Source organism: Bactrocera latifrons, unplaced genomic scaffold (assembly GCF_001853355.1).
Source record: "Bactrocera latifrons isolate USDA-ARS-PBARC rearing strain unplaced genomic scaffold, ASM185335v1 scaffold_146, whole genome shotgun sequence".
Taxonomy (NCBI): Eukaryota; Metazoa; Arthropoda; class Insecta; order Diptera; family Tephritidae; genus Bactrocera; species Bactrocera latifrons.
The window spans coordinates 190,055-202,220 of NW_017534919.1; the positions used below are offsets into that span (position 1 = coordinate 190,055).

Genomic DNA, 12,166 nt, shown 5'->3' on the forward strand with positions numbered 1-12,166 from the left:
TTTCCAAAATTTATTATGAGATATTAAAAAAAAAAATTTATTAAACAACCCTGTCTCGTAGGGATTTCCTTAAATAGTTACAAAGTATTTACAATTTATAACCACGTACTCCATTAAAATGTTTGCGCGCACTCTAAGCAAATGTAAACAATAACTCAACGCATCTGATTGCCAAATTTGATTACAAAATGTAAACAGCTGGAAAGCTCGCCACACAACAATTTGTCATGCACCCGTGTACACTCACACCCTCACAACTAAACGGCCTTTGCTGTAAAGGGTTGCTCAATGTAATCACTAACGATTCCTTAGCCAACGTCCAAAAGACAACAATAAAGTAAATAAAAACACAAAGATATATTTCGCAAACACAAAAGCTTTTTAAAAACTTTCGAAAAGCTGCACAGCATGGAAAAATTCACTGAAATTCCAGTGGCTTTGCAGAGCATAGACATTTTTTGGCTCTTGTGAATGGCCTTGCAGCCCATCTAAGCATTGTTGTTTTCGTTATAATTTATTTATTTATGCCTTTATTTATACACATGGTGTTGTTATTGTTTTTGTGTGTACTACCGCTGCCATTGACAGCAGAATCAGCTGTGCGGCGGACAACAAACACAACGTTTGCTGGCAACAAGCGCATGTGCCGGTTAACCGTTACTCGTTACTACGCAGACATTCACAATTTCACTCGCTGAAAAATGCCGACACTGCTCGCCATTTGCCACCAACACATGCTGGTAGTGTGTTGTTATTGTGGCTGAAACATTTAGGCTTTCTTATCGGCGATTCGTTTTCAACGTGTGTGTATGAATATCGTTACGTTTATGCCTGTTATCTATACATTTTCAACGTTTACACTTTTGTCCGTTCTTTCCTTTTGTCTGCATGTGTGCGCGTGTGCTTTGTACTTCCACTTTGCTTGATTCACTTCTTTGGCTACGTGCGAGATTTTCGTATTTGCGGCTTTCGCGCCTTTGGCACAAATCAGTCGTTTGCTAACAACACAACTTGCCAAACGTGGCCTAGAAAAGCGGTCAAAAACACATTCTCGACCTTTATCGCCAACAAATGACTTACACTGCGTGCGTTCGCTCTCAACCATTGTTGCTGTTTAATTAATTTATTGGCTATAAAAGTGAAATAATTGCCACTGCTGTGGCGTTTGCGCAAGCAAAGCGTGATTAGTTTCGAAAATAAAATTTATTTCATTTCTAATTTATCACTGCTGTGCAGAGTTCTAAAAAAAATAATAAATTAGTGTTGAGTTCACTTTGAAAAATGGGTTTGAAAAATCACAAAAATACTGAATTGGATTGAAATTGAAAAAATATCGAAAAACACAATGCCATTGGCAACACTTTGCAAACATTTAAAAGATCTAAGGAAAAATGTGAATAGTTTCAAAAAGTTACAACAAAAAAAGCAAAATTTTAAAAGATTTCTATAAATGAAGACGTTTTGAACTTCGTGAAAACACACAAAAATATTAAATTAAAATCAAATGAAAACAGTTCGAAAATATACAACAACAAAAGCAACAGCTTCAAAGTTTTTTTATAAACAAATGAAGACGTTTTGAACTTCGTGAAAACACACAAAAATATTAAATTAGAATCAAATTGAAAAAATTTCAAGAAACTACAACAACTAGAACAAAATATTAATTTTTTTTTTTTTAATAAACGAAGGCATTTTAAATTTAAAACAAAAAACGCTAAAATGCTAAATTAGAACCACATTTTAAACAGTTAGAGTAATTACAACAAAAAAGTAACATTTTAAAAATAGTTTAAAAAAGCTAAAAGAAAAAATATATATATATGTATATAAAAATATGAAAATAACTTCGAGTAATTACAACAACGCAACTAAGATTTTGGAAAAGTGTTAATCTCTTCAAAAAAGAACAGCAAAAGTACTGAATTGAATTTAAATATTTGTATTAAATAAAACAAAAGTTGGAAAAAAATGCAATACAAATAGCAACACTTCAAATAACTACTTTCAAAAATCATTTTAAAATAAAGTCATACTTTTAAGTCAAAGACACTAGGAACATATTAACTCAAATATATGAAGCCTTCTTCTTACATCTTGTCAACAATTACAGTTAAAATAATTTGTTAATACATTTTTAAACTAAATGCATACATTTTAAGAAGGTGTGTCACTGTATAAAATATCTCACAAAAGTCACAATTAAAGAACGACCTAAAAAGAGAAAACCAAAAATATAAAACTTCGAAATCTTAATTAAATGTTTAAAGTCTACATTAAATGTAAAAAACTGCGAAAGAAAAAAATTAAAATTAAAAAAATATTCAAAAGTAAAAAAAAATAATTTATGAAAGATAAAAATAGCTATTAATGCTGCAATTATCGCCGACTTAAAAAATCAAAACGAAAAACTAATAGTAATCAAAAACTTTGCTGTTTGTTTTAAAATCCCAGTGTTAAAAAATCATAATTATTTGCAAAAAATTTCTTGTCAAAAGTTACCGTTTTATATATTTTATTAAAATTAAAACAATTTGCACACAACGGTAAACAAATCTACAATAGTGTTGGCAGTTATTTTAAACTTGAAAGATTTGTAACTAAGTATTACAAAATAACTTGTTTTACTTGAACTTCAAAACTTTATTAAAAATTAACAAAAACGAAAAGCGAAATTAAAATAAACAACGGATTCTTTATTTCTTTACCTTTGATCTTAGCCATAAATACATGGGCGCCTCTATATATGGTACATAAAGCGTCAACGCGGCAAACCACATAAAGTGAGTACCAAGAAAGGAAATAATTTGAAATTAAAATAAATCTAAATAAGAAACACTGTTAGCTTAATTGCACCTAAGCTTGTATAATTTTCACAAATAAATAAGTTTCTATACAAGAATAATATTTTCATCAATCGGTTTGTATGGCAGTTATGCCCTATAGTGGTTCGATCTGAAAAATTTCTTCTGATATTGTAGCTTTGATTTAGTAAATAATGTTATGCAAATTTCATGAAGAACTTTAATAGTTTTCCATAGTTCATGAGTGTGATCAGTAATTTGTACGGCATCCACTACTATGAGCAACCAATAATTAGACTTGGTCACAACACGATTTTGGTTGAAAATTTGGCGAAAAACTTATAAAGAATTAATGCAGTATGCGACAATGCATTATCGTGGTGAAAAAGCCTGGAGTGATCGGCACATTATGCCGGCCTCTTTTAACGAATACCTTCACGCAAATGGCGGATAACGCTCAAATAGTATTATTTGTCGACATGAAGGAGTTCAGTGCATCACACTACGTTAATCAAAAAAAACTTTCAAGATAACCTTGATTTTTGCACTGCATTGACGTGTTTTTTCCGGCTTCGTTTCACTTTTTCCACGATATTCCGCCGATTGATCGTTTGCTTCTGGATGGTATGCCTACATCCAAGACTCATCGCCTATAAGTTTCATGACATCCTGTTAGTCAGAAAGTATTGTTTCACAGTCTGTAACGCGACGCTTTTTTCCGAAAAAAATTTAATGATTTTGGCATCAATCGTGCTTTCACTTTTCTGATCTTTCAGAATTTTTTTCACTGATACTTCCGAAGTTGCAGTGATGCCAGTAAGATCTCTGAGAATTAATAGTCGATTCTCTTGCACCATTTTTTTTTTTTTTTTATTAACGTGTTGATCATCAGTTGATGTATATTTCCGTCCTGGAGGTTGTTCTTCGTCAACGCGTTCTTGAACCTCTTTGAATAATTTGAACCAATCAAAAACACTGAACCGGTGCAAATGGCGGTTTTTGGCCAGGACTGATGGTCAGAAATGTTTTGTCGTGCGTTTGGTAGGATTAACAGGGTATTATATTCTATATGCCTTAGCTCTTAATTCCGGCCTGTACAATCAACAATTAGACCGTCCGAAGGGAGCGATTGGCCAGCAGCGGCGAGCCATGGCCAATGACAAAGCTATTGTGTTCTATCAGGATCTTTAGTGACTTATCAGAATCTCTGGGATCTCAAGTCAATGGCAAATGATTTTGCGTTCAAAAAATTTGTCTCAAGAGAAGCTTCTGAAAATCGACTGGAACAGTTTTTTGCCAATAAGTACGAGTAAATATTTTTGTTAGAGAAAACACATTAGACCTAATAGAGAGCGGAGTCGTGCTCATTAAAGAAACTTTTAGTTCACAGGTGATACTTGCTACTACAATCCCTGTGCCAAATTGTGGCTCCATATCTCAATTTAGTGCTAAGTTATGGCACTTTATGTATTTTTGCTCAACAGCACTTCATAAAAATATCTAAATTTTTACTCAAGTTATTGCTTGTATGGACGGACGAACAGATAATCTCATCATCCGATCATTTGTTTGCATATACAATAACTCCATATCTACCTCGATTAGTTGGAGGTGATACAAGTAACGGTTAGTTGAACAAAACCATTAATTGTTACATTACTTTTGCTCTGAAATAATGTAGCTTGATTTTGTTGTCGAATCTTACTTCAAAAGAAATTTAGCGAAAACCGAGTAGAAGTCGCCGAGACGGGTTCTTTTTACAAGCAAGCGACAAATCATACTACAAACATTTTATTACAAACTTGGAATATTGCTCTCCAACTATTGATGTCGATCAGTTACTGTAATTGACAGCCAAATTTCTATTATTGAAACGATCAAAAACATGATGACGTCATTATTTTAGTCCATGAAGGTCAAATAAAGTCATATTTTTATACAGTTTCCTAAAGAAACTTAGAAGTCAAAAAACCTTCAAGTTAAGTATGAACACGCCAATTATATGCTGACTATCATTTACTTATTCCACTTTATTTTGTTCTTTTCGGCGCTTCGCACGAGCTTCACTTTGGAATTCACTTTTCATTTTTCACTTGTAATATTTCAAAAAAATCAGTAATTTAATTTACCTGACAATCTTTACAGTACTGAGTTATTGGTATTGTTCAGTCAATCGATGCTCACAGCTCAAATTTCATTGCGTTGTCAAGTTGAAGCCATTACCCCAAAATTTTCCCTCACTGATTTCGTATTTACATACTTGACTTGCAACGTAAAACTCAATTGGTTACCAAGGCGGCCGACGACACACCCATCGGGCCAAATGTTGAACGAAATTGGCAAACAACTACAAAGTAAACCAAAGTCAATTGCAAACGAAGTCGCCGATCAGCGAGCGAACAAAGAAGCACCAGCTGGCTAATACCTAAACGCCGCTTGCGGTCTGAGACAGACAACTATCAAGCGTCACACGCATACATACATATATCATACAAGAAACAGTATGCACAGCACACCACAAATCGTCTTTCCAGGCAGTCAAATTCTATAAGAGTCCCTAACGCCAGCGCACTCACCTTGAGCTGAGCGCGCAATTTACATTCACCGTTAGCTGCTTGCTACTTTCTCATTATATTCTCTGGCAGTGCGGTGTTTAATACCGTAGCAACTGTCACCGCAGAGTCATCAGCGCCGAAGTTATTGTCATTTGAGAGCTCTTACCAGCCAAGTACTGGTGAAATCACACACACAAAGCACTCTTCGCATCGACTCACCCACGCTCTCACCGATTCGCTCACCAACTCACTTAGAAATCGTTTAAAAAGTTTACGTCCAACGCTGCACATACCTGTTGCCCATAATTGCGTACAGTCGTATAGTAAGTATTACGACTGAACGAGTGGAAGAAATAAAAAGAGGCACGCAAGCGAAATATTATTTAAACGCGCGCGAGTTACGAGCGCATTAATGTGGAAATTCGTATGTATTTGGGAATACGGATGTACTTCGTAGTGACATACTTAGCCGCCGACATAGCATGAAATGAACCGCCACACCTGGTGATAGGCGTGTTAAGCCGTTGTCCATGGCTATCGTGTCAGCCATTGTCAGTGTCAATGCGCTACTAAGCTGTCAGACTTCACGCTACATGTCACACGCTTTCGTTGAATGATGATATATAGTAGTTATGATTTCCTTCAGCTATAACCACATAATGACACAAATAAAGATATCAAGGAGTTTTAATTCATAATTCAATTGAAGTGTTTATTTGTGACATTAGGAAACTAAATAAATAATAGGGATATATGTTATTCATTTCAACCAAAATAAACATAAATAAATGGACAATCCTTGATGAGCGTCAGCTATTGCCTTTAATGAATATTTATGTATTATCACCAGGGTATCTAAAGATGATAACTGTCCTCCTTTCATTTGGCCATGTTTCGCAATTTCAAGTTGCATTAAGAACTATTTTGATCCCCGTGAACCGTAGTTACTTGCTACTTATCAGTCTAAACATGATATGATCGGCAGCGATAAGCCCAAAGCTGAATATAATCCAAGACAATTCCAATACCATAGAACCGGCTGACGTAGAGACTAAGGAATGATCCAAGTAAAGTAACTTTTTTCAATAGCCTCTTTTTGACAGCTCACGCGTGAGTCGTGTCAAGCTGGCATATTAATTTTGTTCAGATTTGTTTGGCTTTAAATCGTGAAAAGACGTCCGCCCAAAAACGACACCGCTTCACTCTATGGGCTCTTGAGAATTTTCAAGAAGATGCGACGTTTTCGACGGCACATTTTGTTCAACGATTATTCCCATTTCTGGCCCAATGAGTATGTAAATAAGCAAAATTTCCGCATTTGGGGTAAAGAGCTGCCATTTTATCTTGAAATAACAACGATATGGTCTGTTAGCCATATTTCTTCAAAGTGATGATGTCCACATATCGCAGTAATTAATGGATTTATTCAGAGAACACTTAGGTAAACAGATAATTTCAATTTTCGTGCCGGTAGTAAACCTCGAAATGGTGATCCATTTATATAGGTTAAATTACACGCCAACCTCATTTGATTTTGGTGTACTTCTAGTCGCTCATTTTATTATAAACTTAGAAATTCACAGATAAAAAGATTGCTTCCAAACTATCTGAAAATATGAAGAATTCAAATAAATATCTTATCGCCGTCTACATATATAAGCACGAGACGAATATTGCCTTGGGTGTGACTATTCGACGCTGTTGCTGACAAAGTGGTCGAAATTGGAACTCTCTGGTGGAACTTATTCCATCCAACTGCGGGGCTTGTTTGCCCGAAATTGTTTATAGAACATAATTTTTATAATAAAGTTAAGTATTTGGCTTGAAAACCACATGGCTAAAAAAAACACGCTTTCCTTAGTCCAAAATTTGTGCTGCTCTACTAAAAGCGGTAATTTTGTAATAACTAAAAGCTTTAGCTATAATTTCGAGTTAAATTAAAACAAAGATAAACATTTAATGCAGTTTCTTATTAGCCATCAACTGTGGTATGTGTAGATATGCAACACAAATAACAGTAAAATAAATTCTCATAAAAAAGGATTAAAAATCTAGCGCAAGTAAAAACTTGCGACTTGCTGATACTTGATAAATTCGTTTAACTTTCCACAATTAAATTGCAGTTATATAGCAAGCACCTAGCTATATATGGTGTATGTATATAGACTATACGTACCAAAAATATTCTGCGCTTGTCCACCATAAACTCTAGATACAAGCTGCAGCTGCAACATTTTAAAATTTAGCTTTTCAGCACACCATTGAGACGGAAAAAGTAGAAGAAAATCTTTCCGGCGACGCTACTTCGAGCCAGCAGCACAACTACACCTACAACTTTTGCTGCTGTTAATTTGGCAATTTATAGCCAAACTCTGATGCAGTAAAAAAAAATGGGATTTTGTGAAAGGAAGTATCAAATTCCCACCAAAAACGTGTTGTTGTTGTTGTTCTTGCTTTTGTAGTTGCGTATTTTAAATGGCAATTTTTAGTGGCCACCGGCGAGTTGCCGAAATCTGTGTGCAACACAAACAAAGCGGCACTCGCTAACTAAGCAAACCACAATTGCTTGCAGCAGGACGCCGGGGCGTATGAGTGATAACGTTTTTAATCACAATGAACGAAGAACGCTTTGTTGTGGTGAGTGAGTAATATAAAGCGCGCTGAAATGAAAAAAGTAAAAAATACATAAGCAGAGTATTCAACGAGGTAGATGAAGCACAAACATTTGCGGCAACCACACGTTGGCACGCACTTCGTTGCACCAATAACGCATTGTTTACCAGTACAAGCCACACGGTGTTGGCAGTTTCTCACAACTACCCATACTACGTGTGTTTGCAACGCCTTTCAGTTATTTTCATTCTATGCACCAAATACCACCTTTGGCCTTTGGTCTGTCTGCACTCTTGTTGGCCTTCTTGTTGCTGTTGCCCGTTTGTAATACAGTGTTTTCCCTTTTGTAGGTCACTTAGCACCAGTGCAATAATGTGGCCGCCAGTGCGCACCCGCTTTCTTTGCATTATGTTGCATTGGTTGCTAGTTGGTAATAATGTGGCAAGTTGTAGAGCTGCAGTCGAGTTTATCTGTTGTTCAAGTTAGTTGGGTAAATTGCTTGCCGTTCCTAATGCAATTTAATGTTGTGGCAAAATTGTTTCGCTTTGAGGGCAGAAAGGCTAACAAGGTTTAAGATTTCAAAACGGGTTTAGGGTTAGAAAAATATTTTATTTATTTTATTAGAATATTTTTATATAATAAAAATTATTTCGCTTGATCACTTAAACATACGGGCCATTATAAAGAGTTTTAAGTATTTATAGTATTGGCATTCGATCAACTTAGTACTTTAATGGAGTGTCGCTATTTCGGCTACCTATTGCGTTCAATCTGCTTGTAAGTTTCAAAATATATATATATAACTTTTAATATATACCGTTTATACATACATACATATACTTGATAATACTCTCCAAAAATTTGAAATTTATTCTGCAAATTTCTTCGGAGGTATGAGCTATTTTTGACAAAAAGCTCAATTTTTAAGTAACTTTTTTCCAAATATATTTTTTTTTTTTTTTGGGAAACCCGCAATTTTGTCAAAATTTTGACCAGTCCTTTGATTACTAGCTGTATTTATCAATATAAATAATAGATTCATTTGGTTTTTGTATCTGAGATAATTTTAAGCAGAAAAATCTTCCTAATCAGGCACCCTTTTCCAGAGGTGCTCTTGGTGATCGTAGTTTTTCACAACGAATCGCTATCTATGGTTGTTACTCGATCCTGTGGAAAATATACTGAACTGACAAATATCCTGGTGAAACAACTAATTCCAACACCAGATAATTTCCCTCAATGTCTGAAGACGTGATAGCATTTCCTTTATGGTTTAACAGATAAAATATGCTCTGCTTGATAACACAGATTGGACCATAGTGCAAAGTCGCAGTAGGCATTTTGTAAGTCTATAACAAATTTTCTCTTACCGAATAAATATTATCAAGAGAGGAAAAGGCAGTTTCTTTCCTTATTTTCCTTACCAAACTATTAATTAATATTGTTTTATTCAAATATCTGTCTTGGGTTTAAAAATGTTTCCACGAAACTCTTGTTTCGATATTACATACGCTCAACAAGCCTAATTACCTTTAATTTAAGATCGGTGAAAGTGTTAGACACATTTCCAATTTTCAAAAGATGCACCGAAGACAGTAAATGCAGTGGACGCAAAAAAAGCAGATTTTTACCGACGAAAACATCAAAATAGTCAAGAAAATAATTTTAGATGAACGAAAAGTCAAGTTGTTGTTGATGACTCGGGGCAGCGTTTGGAGATATTCACACATAATAAACACGAGCTTTTGCGCCGATATGCGACAATGGAAGAAACCTCCATCATATGCCTCCATAGTCCATTCCGAATGAACACGCTCCAAAGCGGGAACGCTCGGCTGTTAAAGTTATGACGTCTGTATTTTGGAAYTCCAATGGAATAACTTTAATTGGCTATCTTGAGAAAGAAAGAACCATCAACAGCGATTATAACATAGCGTTATTGAAACATTTGAAGGACGAGATCAGTGTAAACGGCCGTATTTGAAAAACCCTATAACAGGTCAGTAAGAACGATGGGAAAATTCCTGGCATTACTCTTTGAATTGCTTTCAAATCCATCGTATTTTCCAAATCTGGAACCTACCGATTTTTTCCTGTTCTCTTATCTCAAAAGAATGCTCGCTGGGAAGAAAATTCTGTCGAAGGAGAGATGATCGCTGCAACTGAGGGCTATTTTGAAGCAAAACAAGTAACGAAGGGCTAAATTCTGGTACAACTAAACATTGTATACCCTTGCAACTTGCAAGAATTAAAGTCAAGAAAATAGCTTAAGGTGCAAAATGTCAACCAGAGGACCGAAATCTGGGCAATTATATATATATATATATGAACTTCCCTAACCCGAATCACCGAAATCCTCCAAAATTATTTCGAGCTTGAGAGACTTCGAGTTACGGATGGAAATTCATATGAAATTCAATTGCAAACTGAAGAGTTCGAGACATAGAGAACTTCGAGTTATAGGAGTTCGAATTATTGAAGATACCGCAAAATCGGACAACTTGTGAGATACATAAAAAAAGTACCCGCCAATTGTAAATAAGACGCAAATTTTAATTTAATTAATTACTAATTATTCATCAATATTTGTTTGGCAACGTTCAAGTAATCCCCACCAGATGTAATACACTTATGGATTTTCCAGTCCTCGAAATACTTTTCATAAGCACTTTTCGAGATGGCCTACAGCGAATTGTGTTTTATCTCTTCGATCAAGAAAAGATCGCATGGAGTAAAATCTGGTGAATACGGTGCTTGATCAATGGTATTCGTTGCGTTTATTTAAAGTGAGGTTCAGGATCATCATGTAAAATCCATGAATTGTTCTTCGACAATGCCGGCCGCTTTCAACGGATGTTCACACGCAAAGCCGCAATACGACCAAATATTATAGAACACCATATTGAGAACGAGGCATATCTTGAATGATTTCTCAACCGTCTTTGAAAGATTTGTACCACTCGTAGGGTTTTTGAAAAAACTGAATCACTGAAGAGCTTACCTTCCAGTTATTCGCAATGATTCCCAACACGAAATTTGGTTTGGAATACGAAATTTAAGACAAATTCAATACTTTTATTATTTAGCATACTTATCAAGAATAGTCCTACCAACTTATCGAAATAATTTTTTGTTTTGAAGTATCATTTACCCAGGGAAATTGGGTTAGAATTTGCGGGGTATTTTTTTGTCCCAATGAATATATCGATTAGTTTAAGGTGATAGGTACAACCGTTAGGTTAACAAAACTATTGTACTCTATAGCAAGGTGTTGCAAGTGTATAAAAATGTGTTTTACTGTAGTAGTGCGGCTACTTAATTTATTGTTACCTGAAATAGAAGGATGCCACGACATGTCACTTCAACTTAAGGATAGAGTATACTGAAAATCTTTTTCAATTCCTCATTTCACAGTTTTGGAGATTTTTTTATTTTATATGAATGCTGGGACATTGTCCATAATATAAACGGTTATAAATAAAAGATAAACATTTAAGCAAAAAATATGTATCTTCTTTTTAAACTCGGGGTATATCAAACCAAAGCTACCATAATTAAACTAATAACTGAATATTAATCCAAGGTCTTCATCCGGCGGAAAGCGGATCACCGTATGAACACATACATGCGAGAATGTAATTATACCTATAACACAATAGCTCCATAATAAGTACGTTTACGTATAAGAAATTTAGATATGTATGTGCATTGTTTGTTGTTTTAGCAGCATACTTCGCCCACTGTGAACTTTGTTTGCCTTAGTTCAGTCAGTTCAGCGGAAGTTTGTTAACAAGCGGATATGGGTTTGGTGTATACAATAACACTTTCTCTTTTATTGTAGACTTGTCTGTGTTTACTAAACTCTTGTTAACATTTATTAGCTACATAATTAAAATTCCACGAACACTCAGCCTTCGGGTGATACGCTGAAGCGTCAGAAGTGAAGCGAAGTGTCAGACATGTGTGAAAACTTGGTGTATTATTCTAGCTGGCGACTTTTTGATATGGGCGTAAATATATACATATAATACATGCTTTTCTCTCCTCATCTTGCAAACTTTCATTTAATTTGCAAAGCCGAAAATGAGTTAAGTATATATCGGGTGATTTTTTTGAGGTTAGGATTTTCATGCATTAGTATTTGACAGATCACGTGGGATATCAGACATGGTGTCAAAGAGAAAGATGCTCAGT

The 12,166-nt window shown here is 35.1% G+C and overlaps 1 protein-coding gene across 1 annotated transcript in view; it reads left to right on the forward strand.

Annotated features, from left to right (window-relative positions):
* The first annotated feature begins 2,707 nt into the window (after positions 1–2,707).
* Positions 2,708–12,166, forward strand: part of LOC108965703 (somatostatin receptor type 5-like) — a 35,721-nt gene continuing 26,262 nt past the window's right edge. The window contains exon 1 of the mRNA XM_018928282.1: positions 2,708–2,783. The gene's annotated coding sequence lies outside the window, so the exon portion shown is untranslated. The remainder of the gene's footprint in view (positions 2,784–12,166) is intronic.